At 44.1% G+C, this 14,404-nt stretch overlaps 1 protein-coding gene across 4 annotated transcripts in view; it reads right to left on the bottom strand.

Annotated features, from left to right (window-relative positions):
- Positions 1–14,404, bottom strand: part of GHR (growth hormone receptor) — an 820,074-nt gene that overhangs the window by 219,711 nt on the left and 585,959 nt on the right. The gene's annotated exons all lie outside the window — the stretch shown is intronic.

Here is a 14,404-nt window from a genome sequence, read left to right as displayed (position 1 = left end):
CAAAAGAATTCCAACTCTTATGCTACAGCACCTGGGCACTGCCAACTGTAAGTCTTGCCCTGCCAAGTGGCGCCAATCAAGTCCTGGACTCTTGGAAGTGGGTATAAAGTGCTGCTCCAGTCCAGAATCCATACATCAATGCCACTGTGCTGCTTGGACCCAGCGCATCTCCATTGACATCAACGCATTGTAGCTGCTGCGAGGATTGGGGACATCGCCGTGCGCACAGCACATCACCTCCAGTTCCAACACATCTCTGACTCTGCATGGCTCGGAACTGAGGTGTCACCTGCATCCCGAGGATCAACGACGATGCATTGCCTCCTTTGTTCCTCACATCTTGTTCTTAATTTCGATGCAATTGTGAACCAGGGTACTGTTTCAGCGGGCCAAGGCTTGGCCCTGTATCCAACCCGCGCTCCATCGAGGCCGGCCTGACTTTTCAGATTTGACGTGTTCCAGAGCGACCAGATAGCTTTCTGCTTCTGAGCACTACAATTAAGGGTATGTTTTAAAAATTCATATCTTGACTTCTACTTATTGGATGTTTGTCATTGTGGTCTTGTGTTGTTCATTACATTAAGCTCTATGTTTCTAACCAGGTGCACTATCTTTATGTGTGGTGTTTTCACTGTTTCACTGTTTGTTTTGCACAAATACTTACACATTGCCTCTTAAGTTAAGCCCGACTGCTCTGTGCCAAGCTACCAGGGGTTCACCACAGGTTAATTTAGGGCAGGCCACGTTGCAGAAATCTCACCGGTGCCCTCCTAGCAATCGTAAATAGAGATAGAGGATGCCAAATCTCACTGATGCTTGTGAACTTACCACTGTCGAGTTGCATGCGAGAACAAATTCCGCCACACAGTGGTTGGTTGAAATTGGCCGGAACTTGGCCTTACAAGCGTAACATGGAGAGGCCAAAATTCTACTAACTCTAGAGGCGGGGCGGAATTTATTACCCAGTCCTAGGTTTAATAGACCCTTTAATGCTGTCCTCACTTTTTCATTAGACTTCAGATCAGATTGAGTGCTTTTATGAAGGGGGAATGACTGCATGCGAGTGTGATGCCTGGTAACAGCAGTGCTATAATACCTTGTATATCTAATGGCTTCTTTGTGATTAATTTGGTTCGAAGGTAGCAGCTAAATTGGTTCTTTTTGCTTTCTGTCTTTGCTGTCCCCCACCCTGTAACTGCCTATTGTACTGGAGATTCTGAAGCAGTCATATGTATTCAGATTGCATCCTCTATATAACCCTAAGCCTCTGGCTACAATCTGGCTACAAAAAAGATTAAACCTATATGAAGGATATCAGTGCAAATATGAACTACTTGGGAAAAACAGCCATCACCACATATTTTGTGCTTAGGGCTCAAAGTCGAGTGCGATACACATATCATCTTTAAGGAACATCTTTTTACTATTAACACATGTGAACTGCTTATGACAAAGTTGCTCTTCACATAATGAAGTAATCCTTCCTTACTGGGTGCCACTTAGGCATTTCTAAACTTACAATAAACAGTTAACTTTCTGACAGCTGAACTCCTCTTCCCGGCAGTTGGGGTGGCTTTAGGGGCTAAATTAGATGAAAACAGCAACTCAGAACCTGCCAAAATTACATTTCCTCCATTCATTTGTTCAGTAAATAAATTGGACTATGTGTGGTTTTCAGTGGATGCTCTTATGCCATTGAGACATCTGTCGCATGATTCAAACTGTGCAAATGATGGACCTCCCAACACTATCAAGTATTAGGTCCACCACTGTGCTTTTCAGAGTGAGCCTTATGAAACAAAATATGGCAAGCTTTCATAGACATGAATGTATTGTGTCTCTAACATTACAAGTGGCCGCACTGGGCGCTGATGTTTTGCTATTTATTATGAGAAATATTGCATTTTCCACTTATGTCTTTTCTTCCAGTGGCAGAGACAATCACTTTGAAGGAGAAACGTCTGTCACCGAGGAGAAATTCAACCACTGACTGATTCCAGATGGTGAAAGCCATTCTGGAATCATGGAGTTTGGCCACTGTCATTGAGGCCTAGTGGAAGGGGAGAATTCGCTCTCCCTCATGAGCTGAAATAGGCAGCTTTGAACTCTCACAATGGGATAGCACTGGCAGAGTGGGCATATAGCAGACTAGTGTGTGTTTTCAGATTGTGTTTCTAAGTCATAGAAACCGTTGGCTTAAAAGAGTTTCTTTACCTGGTTCTAGCAAGCCAAATATACAAGGACACTGTGGCTCCTGACTTCTTGTAGCCAATTTCCAACTTTGTTTCTGCCTGCTGGTCTGCACCTCTAGTATTTCTTATGAGCAGCCTGCTCCTCTCCTCACTGAACATTACAGCTTTCTGTTCTTTTGATTCCCAACAGCCAAGCTTTTTCCAGGTTCCTAGGCCTTGAGCTTGAATTGAAAGTGACAGAGAAAAAAGGAGTCCTGTCACTAGCAAAAAAAATTCCGGTCTGCTGACCAAAGCTCCTAATTGTAGATCGATTACAATAAGTGGATAGATTGGGCAGATTGATATATCCTGCTTTGGGGGCACTAGTGAGACCAATTCCAAGCCTTCTACAAAAAAAGTATTCCTTTTAATGTGTGGAGGGCATATTTCCTCATCATTCTTCATAGTATTTGTGGAAAGATAGACAAAATACTGAGATCAAACTGTGAGTGTTGGGTAGTCCAAAATAGATTCTTCAGGACAGGTTTTTCAGGTTGCTGAGTGACACTGGCTTGGCTAGAATAGGATGTATATTTTAAACTAATGTGTAAATTCACCCAGGCATTTGAAGACTTTAAAGGTCTAATCAGAAGGGATAGAAGGTGACAAATTGCTCCATCACAACCACCTCACAATGAAATTAGCATTTTATATGGTGTTCTCAGTATGTCTTAAAGGCCATCATTCACTCAATTTACTGGAACATAGACCTGTAGACCTATATGCGCCCCAGCACTGACGCAAACAAACCAAATACTCTACACAGGCATCCCAACAAAAGACATCAAACGACTCCAGCGTATCCAAAATGCATCCGCCCGCCTGATCCTTGACATACCCCGCCGATGTCACATCTCCCCTCACCTGAAGGACCTCCACTGGCTCCACGTGGACAAGAGGATCACCTTTAAACTCCTCACCCACGCTCACAAGGCTCTACACAACACCGGACCTACCTACCTCAACTCCAGACTCAACTTTTACGCCCCCACTCGTCAACTCCGCTCTGCCAATCTCGCCCTCGCCATCGTCCCCAGGATCCAGCGCAAGACCGCCGGCGGCAGATCCTTCTCCTTCCTCGCCGCCAAGACCTGGAACTCTCTCCCCACCTCACTGCGCCAGACCCAGGACCTCCTCGCCTTCAGGAGACTCCTCAAGACCTGGCTCTTCGACCGCTAACAGCTCACCCACCCCCCCCCCCACCAGCGCCTCGAAACCCTGACGGGTACATAGTGCGCTTTACAAATGTTATGATTGATTGATTGATTGAATACAGAAATAGCGGTCTTTTGACTCCATGTGTATTTACAACCAGCACAAGTCTGAAAGGAAACCTTTAAATAAAACATACATACCTGTGTCATTCATGTCATAATTTGAAAACACACAAGAGGGAGATATAAAGAGAGTTTCTCAGTAAATTGCATAATATTGGAGGAAAACTGTAGAAACAGGAGTGTTGGTATGCATACCATTTGTAAGAGTTAGGGCTAACTAATGGCAGATAACCCTCATTGTATTAGTTTTCACATGGGTGAAAGGAAGTGCTCATTTACAAAATGGCTGGATCAGGTTTACATGTGTCCATCCTCAGTCAACATTGAAAAGAGGGTGCAGCACAATTTGTTTGCTGATCTCGTTTTTGTTGGTCTTAGGACTCTGTGCACTTTATCTCTGCTAACTGGTGCTGTAGTGTGCGTGCTCACCCCCTAATTTTTTTTTATATTGGCTTCCATAAAACTGCCACATTTAATTTACTTCTCAGTCCCTAGTAAAGTTGTACTACTTGTACCAAGAGCTTGTAAATTAAATGCTACTAATGGGCCTCCATCACTTATTGTGCCACCCCCTTAAGCAGCCTTTCAATCATGTCTCAGACCTGCCATTGTAGCCTGTGTGTCAAGTTTTAAACTGCTATTTCGACATGGCAAAATAAACCTTTTGCCAGGCCTAATCCTTACTTTTTAATACATATATGTCACCCCTAAAGTAGGCCCTAAACAGACCATAGGGCAGGGTGCAGTGTATTTATAAAGTTCAATATGTAATTTTAACTTTTTCATATCCTGGTAGTAAATTTGTTTTTCACTACTACAAGGCCTACCTCTCACATAGGGTAACACTGGGTTAACTTACTTCACTCAATAAATAATAAGTTTCAATCGGGAGCCAGTTGAGATGCCGAGTTTGGTGTATAAAGAATTGTAATTTAAAACGCTCTTTAATGTTAAAGTCAGATTGTAAGTCACAATTCTGAAAATGACACTTTTATAAAGTTGGCATTTTCTTGCCTTAACCAATTGGTGCCTGCAACATGTGTTCTGGGTCAATCACTAGGTGTAGCTGGCAGTTGGTTCTCGTGTATTGCTGCCAGACAGTGAGACAAAAAGGGCAATTAGTTTGCCATCCCTGACTTGGTTCAGTCACCCACCACACTTACACATCCCAAAGACTCTTCCACAGCACACTTACAAAATGTTTCACACTAGTCTATTGTGCCCTCAGACATGCAGGGGCCAGGGCTGGGAGGCAGAACATTTCAAACATCTCTGTGGGTGAAAACCTCCAGACCCTTCTCCTTCTTCAAAGCAGGCACCAAGAATAAATATTGGACCGTGAGACCCATGTCTTTAGATTCATTTTGGAACTGTTGACAGGAAAAAAGACTGCACGGCTGTTAAGTCTGCCCTGCTGACCTGCATACTGAACAAGGACTGCTTTGCTGTGCAAGGCCTGCTGTTGCTGTGCCAGGATCTCTGCTGCTGTAAACTCCCTTACTGACTCTGCCCTGCCAGTATGGACCCAGGACTCAAGTATAACTCCAAGGTAAGTTGACTGGGCCCCTGTTACAGGGACAGAGCAGGCTTCCTCGATGTCAACGCACCACTACGCAGAGTGGCACAGCTCGCCATCAACTCTGATCCAGAGCGATCAGCTCATACTCGACCCCAACGCATCTCTTCATGAGTCCTTGCCAGTCCTGGAGGCTTTCTCGATGCAGGACATCGCATCTCTTCCTTGAATGTTCATCGACCCGTCCCTGTGCAACGCATCTCCTCAACGACCGACTTTCGTCAACGGCTTCTCAATGCCAGCCCTTGCAGCATGATTCAATATTTCATCCCCCAGGCCCACAGGGTACTTTCTCAGAGGACTGAACTCAGTCCAATATGCGGCCTGCGCTCCATTGCGGTCGGCTTCAACTTGTGACCTGCATCTGGTCTACAATGTCCAGATAACCGCATTTGATGCTTTTTGCTTCTTAGCACTCGATTTTCACAAAATCTTTAAAACTGCATATCCGAGGTCCTGCTAAATTGGATTTTTATCTCTTTGGTCTCAAATATATATTTTTTTAAATTATACTCAATTTTTCTGTGTTCTTTGGGATTTTTCTTGTATTGTGTTTTACTTTATTACTGCTTGAAGTGCTGCAGGAATACTTTACCCATTGCCTCTAAGTTAAGCCTATTTTTGTGGCAAGTTACCACAGGGTTAAGCACAGGTTAATTTGTAGTTTGCTTGTATTTCACCCGGACAAGAATTGTGGTTGCTGCTTGAGTTGGATTTCTCCTACAAAGACCATTATTTTGTTCAGCTCTTTGGAGTCTTTTTCACAGACCATCCAGTGAAAGATAGCACACATATTTAGGTTTTACGAACCTTCAATTGGCTGGACCTAACAAGATAGTGACTAATACTTGTGATGAACACAAACAAATCCTCAACTAATAAACCATGTTCTCACAGTGACACAACCAATACCACCAATAAATACTGATACTGAAAATAGCACTGAACACTCTGAGGAAAATATTGTATTCTTAAAGCATACAAGGTGGTAAATAGCACCTTGGTGCACGTCAACATCCATCTAGGCACTTTCGGCAATCAGACCTTGACTTATTGAGTTAACTGCTTTTATTAATTATATTCACTATCTTGCTTTGAACATTTGAGTTATAAAAAGTTCCTAAAATAAATCACTTATGATCATATGAATGTTGTTTAATCTTATGCATGGCTAAATTATAATTATTCCAATAGAAGGACAACAAACATGATACAGCACCACACAGCAATGGTTCTGTTTAAACAAAGCAACCTGAAAATGAAGACCCCCTTCCAAATGTATCTGTTATTTTAGCCATGGCCAATGAACAATTAAGGCTATAATAGGCAGTTGTTTTATCGCATCAACACAGGTGGCCACCAGAGAGCGTACTTCTGCAACAAACTGCTTTTAAAAATAGTTTTATTACTACAGTAATGGCAATTTGCTATTTTGTCTGGCACTGCAAAATATTTGCCCAGGAGCTGCATTTGGAACACAGCTGTATTGCTAAACTATTTTTGCATGCGGTTTAATGTTAGCAAGCCAAATATTCTTCCGTGGGTAAAAAATGAAAATTTAAACATGCTTATCGTAAACAGTATGCCTTAGATCTTAATTATTTTGATCTATTTCCAAGGGTCTTTCAGTTTTTAAAATTCAAAATGGAAGAAAGGGGCAAGCTTTGCCGAGGATTTCATTATGGACTTCTTATGTATGAAACCAGGCTGGGACTGACGCCAGGAAGGTGTTGCTTTCATAAATTGCACCTGGCAGCCTATCATGGCTGCAAATCAGATTACCTTTTGACAAGTCGGTTATCTGGTTAGGGTTTCCTTTCTAGCATGTACATTTAATGTTAGCAAACCATGTTTTGTATAGGAAAAAATGAATATTTATAAGTATAATAATAAACAGACTGCCTTAGGTCTTTATAGTTTTTCATCTATTCCCAAGGAACTTTCAGTTTTATAGATTTATTAAAGTTTTTATGACGTGGTGGGCGGAGCTCACCCACTGGTATCAGAGCACTTTACAAAAAACAAGACAACACACATTTGTAAAATTGTAAATATAGAAACATGTGATGACTGGGAAGTGGAAGAGGTATTCTGGGATTGGGCTAATCAGTAACAGGCGAAAAAAATAAAATAATGTGGACTTATCACTGATGATATTGTAGTGTGGTCAGTTTTGTGTATCCTTTGCACATTAGCTTTAGGCCTTTGTGCACTTTGCCCTGGATGTATTTTATTCCTTTGCTTGCGGCTTAGAGCCTCTGTGCACTTTGCTCTAAATGCTTTTTATTCGGTGTCGTACTGTTATTTTTCAAATAACCAGTTATACGGTCTTGTTTTATTTTTTATATCACACTGTTTAGCCTACTCCAGCACTGAAGTTTCAATAACACATTCTTGTTCACTCTGTGCTTCAGTCAAGGATACAGTCTGGTACATTGCCGATAGACGTGGTAGGAGTTTAGTCTTTGGCGTTCTTGCGTAGGGACATTTTGTGATCACGCTGACATGTTAGTTATGAAAACACTTCCTTGTCCCAATACATGCAAGAGGGAGATTCCGACCAGAGAACCACAACTAGACGCTGACTGCCTCGTTGCAGATGCTGAACCAGATCACAGGCCTTTGCTCAGGTATGAGGGTTGATGTCTTCCCAGGGAATCTGAAAGGCAAATTAGAAGCTTAACATGCTGTGCTCGAAATAGAATTAGCTGAGAGAGAGTAGAAATTGTTAACACCATGATAGCGTTATTCTTATGTTTCACTCTCCTCGTGACTATTTCAATCCTACTGTGTTGTATGGTTCTGGTTATTGCGGCTCACGCCTTAATATCTAAAATGCAGTCGTTTTATTAAAATGTTATATAAAACTTAAACTGCCTTTGTCATTTGTATATGAGATCATACTGTAAATGAGAGAGCTGGTTTGGATCTGAGTGACCACGACTTCCCTGAGAAGTTCCAAAGATGTCATGCGCTCGGCTGCCCAATCATCTCTTCCCCTTGGGAGAAATGAGGCACTGCTAGTTAGCCGGAGCAAAACCGGGTTTAGGGTGACAGAGGTACTTCCAAGTGGGTCAGACTCAGTCCCCCACACCGTGAACGATCCTGCTGCCTAGAAATCCAGTAGTCTCGTTTAGGATAATGAGAGCCCACGTGACATGGCGCCGCCAACGATTGGTCTGGCTCTAATTTTCGGGTCCGGCTGACTCTCTCGGTCTCATATATATATTGACTCCTCGGTTCCGTTAACGGACACGTCCGTGGGGCTGAGGTTTTCCGCCGCCACGGAATAGGTACATCCTATTACTTAGTGGTCGGTTGTTCAAGCTTGAACTTCGAAAAGGAAAACCCCGTTATTGGTGTGCCTTCTCTGCCCTAGTGCTGTTTCATAATGGCAAATCCTCAAGTAGTGAACATAGCGCTTAATATGCGGCAACCGCTCACAGGACATTTGATAGCACATGGTCTCACGAACCAGGGGGGTCCAGTCACGTTTGTGGTGGACGCCCATGCAGCCTATAGGACAGAACTTTTTTATTCTTGGGTTGTATTTCCAGCAGTAGATGGAGGTACAAACACTTTTCACGAATACACTTTTGCTAATGCCCCTGGACAATACTGGGCATATGCATATTTAGAGATACCTCTATCTTATCAAGAACATAATAATTGGCTTGATGGCACCCTACCCCACACCATAGCACCTGTTAGGTTAGGTCCACTGAGTAATGATGGTCCTACCTGGCCTTTATTGGCTACATATACACACCACATCCTGCGGTAGCTCAATTGGCAGTGGCTGAAGTTCGTCGCTTATATACGGAATTAACGGCTACATATAGACGTTTGGTTCAATTTGTGATGCAGACACTTAACACAAGCCCAGCGCGTGCTGCTCCTGCGCAACCACATGCAGTGGTTCCGGGGGTTAATCCGACCACTGTACACTCAGTTATGGGTAAAGCCCCAGCTAAGCGAGAGGAGACTCCATTTTGGCTGGCGCAAAAAATGTATACGCTGGAAGCAGTATTTCCCCATACGGGACCTCAGGATAAACATAGAATATTGACGATGTGTTTGCCGTATGGAATGGTTCCTCCTGTGGACCACTGTAATACTTGGGGCACGGTATTTGCCGCGCTCTACACTACAGCACAGGGTACACCCACATTGGGTAATTTACCGGAAGTGCTGAAACAAATTCAGGATGAATATGGAGCTGCCCCAGCCTTAGATTTGGGGATGCAGCTTATGGGCAGTTTCTTCTATGATTTTGAGTAATCTCAAAGGAGAGGCAGTAGCACTAGCGGTGCGTATGCGTCTTCGAGACGTCCCGCAGTGTAGCCAGGAGCGGGAATTGCCGAGAATCATAGCGGAAACATATTCAAGTATCGGTCGTGATAGCCTTGGGGCTAGACCCCAAAAACCCCAGTTACAGGATAAGAATAGTAAAGATACTACTAAACAACAGCAACCTGAGGGTACTAAAAAGCGCTGGGAGAAGAAACAACAGACACCTAAGAAAGATAGGGGACAAACTCCGCAACCGGAGACCCCGCAGAATAGGTATAATCTCAGGAATAGGGATAATTTGAAGACGCCTGATAGATATCAATATACTGATACACGCCAATCTCGTTCTTTTCAGGACTCCTCGGAAAAGAGAAGTGAGAGAGGTGGGTGGTCAGAGCGGAGAACGGAGTACGTGAAACCGAGACAGGAGTCACAACGCTCATCGGAGGTTTCAGTCAAACAAGAAGAGAAACCAATCCAACAAAAGCCACAATTTAAAAAGAAGAAAGTGGTGGCCGTCTCAGTTAGACATGCCACTCAAGAAGAGAGTTCTCTTGAAGAACAAGACATGGGCGTTAGCACTGTTAGACAGCGCGGCAGAGGTCACAATAGTTAGCCGGAGTCTTCTAGAGCATCTGGAGGTGAAAGCAACTGATGACTTCATACAAGTCAAAATAGCAGATATGCGTGTCTCTGATCCTGATAGAGTATATACAGTAACTTTACGATTAGAAGGGGACATTGAGCGCACTATAAACGCCATCTTTTGGGACCGTGTGGTCAAATTGTATGACGTTCTGCTGGCCGAACAGGATTGGCCACCTGACTGTGTTTGTGACTGTCCAGTTGGGGAGGAGGTTATTACACCTTCGTTCTCACCACTTGTTCTGGGAGAACAAGCAGAGTCCTATAGTAAATCATGGGCTCTGGCACAGGCCCCCGCCCTATATAGAAATAATGTGGGGTGGGATAGGGATTCACCATATCATGTAATTCCGATAAAAGGCAAACCTCAGCCGCAACCGCAGTATCCTATAAAGTTTGAAGGCAGGGCATCGGTAAGGAAAATTCTTACACAATTGGAGTACCAGGGAGGAATTGAACCCTGTGTCTCGCCGATGAATAATCCCTTATTTCCGGTAGCAAAACCGGACCATTCTTATAGGATAGTGGTGGATTACAGACATTTAAATGGACATACACGCACATATGCAATACAGAATTCACACAGCGCTGCGCTCATGAATAATATAGTGCGTAAGAAATACAAAACAACTTTAGATATCTTGAATGGATTTTTCAGCCAAAATATAGCGCCCGAAAGTAGGGACTATACAAGCTTTACAGCGTTTGGCTCTCAAAAAAAGTTTTGTCGTCTGCCTCAGGGGTATAAGAATAGCCCAGGAATATTTTCGTCTCGTGTAACTGAAATCTTGCACGATTTGGACCCCAAAGCATTATCTTATGTTGATGATATATATTTGACAGGCAATGAGTTGCTGCAACATTTAAGGCGGGTAGCGTGCGTTGTTGTGGGATTTGCTGACATAGGCTACAAATTTAATTTAAAAAAATCAAAGATTGCCTTCTTCAGCGTGATATTCCTGGGATACGAGTTGTCGAATGAGGGCAGGAGCTTAGCGCCTCACTTTTTGGAGAAATGTGCTCAGTTGCAACCTCCTAATACGGTTCGGAAACTCCAGTCATTATTGGGGTTTCAAAATTTTGGCAGAACTTACATTCCTGATTACGCTACACGTATAAAACCATTATACGAGTTGATTCGCCCGAATTTTTTGGGTAGATTTTGGACGACTGAACATACACATATTCTTCGAGATTTACAATCGGATCTCTTAGCAGTAAAACATTTACACACACGGGACAATAAAACGCATCTGGTCATCAGGGTTATACCTGGTGCCGTTGGGTTTACTTATGTCACCTTTAACGAGGGTGACACAGTCCCAATAGCATACAAGTCACACTTGTATTCTGCTGCAGGACACCGTTTTGCACAAATTGAGAAAGTTCTCACTGCTGTGATTAAAGAACGACCTCTTGCCCAGGGCCAACGCATTGTTGTTGTTTCCCCGATTCCAGCCTTAGAAGCTGTTACAAAAGCGAGTGTTCCTAATTCGAAAGCTTTACACCCGCGATGGATTCAATGGGCTACGTCTTTGACAGCCACTGATGTAGATTACATATTTGACCCTAAACTGCAGACTCAAGAATTCCTTCAATATGAAATGGAGTACCCAGTTCCCGCTGGCACATTGTCTATTGACCAATATCAGGTGGGCATGTATACCGATGGCTCTGCACAACCAGCGGTTGGGACTAAACAACAGTATTCTGCTGCATGTGCGGTGGTGAGCGGCTATATGGAGGGGGAGAAGTTCTGCCCCCAACATACTTATACACAGACCTTGGGAGACTGTACGGCACAGTTGGCTGAGCTGAAAGCTCTATTGTTAGCCTTGGAACACGTGGATCCGGCGATATTTACATTGCTGGTTTGTGACTCCTATTACTGTGTTCAGCCTTTCAATGAATATTTGCACTACTGGAGGTTGAATGGGTTCAGAGATTCCAAAGGTAACACCATTAAACACAAATTGCTGTGGGGGAAGGTTGCGGATCTGAAGGAAACGCTTCCTAAAGTCCATGTTGTGCATACACTTGGACACCAGCGCGTTGGAATACACGTTGCTGGGAATATATTGGCTGATGAAGCAGCAAAGTCGGCAGTGGCAGTTGCCACTGTGGCCGCAGTAACTCGTTCGAGTTCCAAACCAGACACAGAGATTTTGGCTGCCATAAAAGCTACGGCTGATGGCACGCCATTTCCTAAAGGATTCCCTTCTAAATATAGTTACTGTATGGGTGGTATGCTGAACGCTGTAGTTAAAATCCCAGGCGTTGGTGTACGTGAAATGCCCAATAAGCTTGAGCGACCTCGATTAATTACTGCACCACATGAGGGGGCGGCATCTGCGCATGCGGGCGTGGCTACCACAATTTCACTCTTACAGGCTCGTTACTGGTGGCCTGGTCTCCATAAAGAGACAAAGCAGTATGTCCTTTGTTGTGAAGTCTGTCAACAAATTAAAGTTTCCACGGTCAGACGCCCGCAGCAGACGCCCCTTCTCGTATCAAATAAACCTTTACAGTGTGTGTACTTGGATGATTGTGGTCCGCTGACGCCAGATAGTGCATACAAATATATATTGGTTGCTGTAGATTCGTGCTCCAGATTTGTGTGGGTCTGGCCACAACGCTTGGCTGACGCTTGAACTGTTATTAAAGATTTGCGCATCTTTGTCAATACATTTGCAGTTGCGGCTTTTCATTCGGACCAGGGCCCTGCTTTTGCCTCTAAGGCATTCAGGGACACCATGGCTTCATTGGGGGTCTAGCTCCAGTTTTTGTCTCCATTTCATCCCAAGGGAAATTCTGTTGTGGAGCGTTTAAATCGCGATTTAAAGCAATCCTTAACGGCCAGAGTTATAGGTACGGGTCGTAGTTGGCTAGCCCACCTGTATGGAGTACAGAGAGCACTTAATAACTTGCCTAGAAGGTCCCTGGGGGGGTCGTACTTCATATGAGTGCCTGTTTGGAACACGAATGTATGTTCCTGATCTAGATGGTCCTGGTGTGGAGACGGCAGATACGCTCTTTGACATAAATGATCGTGTCACTGTTTTGCAGGATTTACAACAATTCAGTGAAGATAACTCTTCTGCAAGTGCTGCCTCCACAGGAATTAAGGATGTGCCAGTAACGCCTACTGGTTGGATTCCCAGGATTGGGGATTGTTGGACCTGGCTTTTTGACAGGGACATCCCCAAACTTTTTGCCTCCTTCCTCCTATTTTTTCTGACCTGTTGTTGTTGGCTTTTGACCTCTGGGCACTTTACCACTGCTAACCAGTGCTAAAGTGCATATGCTCTCTGGGTAAATTTGACTACTGATTGGTTTATCCATGATTGACTATTTAATTTACTTGTAAGTCCCTGGTAGAGTGCACTACATGTGCCTAGGGCAGGTAGATTAAATGCTACTAGTGGGCCTGCAGCACTGGTTGTGCCACCCACCTCAGTAGCCCCTTAACCCTGTCTCAGGCCTGCCATTGCAAGGCCTGTGTGTGCAGTTTCACTGCCACTTCGACTTGGCATTTAAAAGTACTTGCCAAGCCTAGAACTCCCCTTTTACTACATATAAGTCATCCCTAATGTGTGCCCTAGGCAACCCCTAGAGCAGGGTGCTGTGTAGGTAAAAGGCAGGACATGTACCTGTGTAGTTATATGTCCTGGTAGTGTGAAACTCCTAAATTCGTTTTTACACTACTGTGAGGCCTGCTCCTTTCATAGGCTAACATTGGGGCTGCCCTCATACACTGTTGAAGTGGCAGCTGCTGATCTGAAAGGAGCAGGAAGGTCATATTTAGTATGGCCAGAATGGTAATACAAAATCCTGCTGACTGGTGAAGTCGGATTTAATATTACTATTCTAGAAATGCCACTTTTAGAAAGTGAGCATTTCTTTGCACTAAAATCTTGTTGTGCCCTTCAATCCACGTCTGGCTAGGTTTAGTTGACAGCTCCTTGTGCATTCACTCAGACACACCCCAAACACAGGGTACTCAGCCTCACTTGCATACATCTGCATTTTGAATGGGTCTTCCTGGGCTGGGAGGGTGGAGGGCCTGCCCTCACACAAAGGACTGCCACATCCCCTACTGGGACTCTGGCAGACAGGATTAAGCTGAAAGGGAACTTGGTGCATTTCTTAGAGACTCTTTGAAGTCACCCCCACTTCAAAGGCACAACTTAGTATAAAACAGGGCCTCTGCCCTACTTCATGAGACACTTGCTGGAGAAGAAACCTGAACCAGAAACTACATCCTGCCAAGAAGAACTGCCTGGCTGCTCAAAGGACTCACCTGTCTGCTTTTCTACAAAGGACTGCTGCCTTGCTGTTGGCCTGCTGCCTTGCTGAACTCTTGCCTGGCTGTAAAAGTGCTC

This window comes from Pleurodeles waltl, chromosome 1_1 (genome assembly GCF_031143425.1).
Source record: "Pleurodeles waltl isolate 20211129_DDA chromosome 1_1, aPleWal1.hap1.20221129, whole genome shotgun sequence".
Lineage (NCBI taxonomy): Eukaryota > Metazoa > Chordata > Amphibia > Caudata > Salamandridae > Pleurodeles > Pleurodeles waltl.
This window is presented reverse-complemented; position numbering and strand designations above follow the sequence as displayed.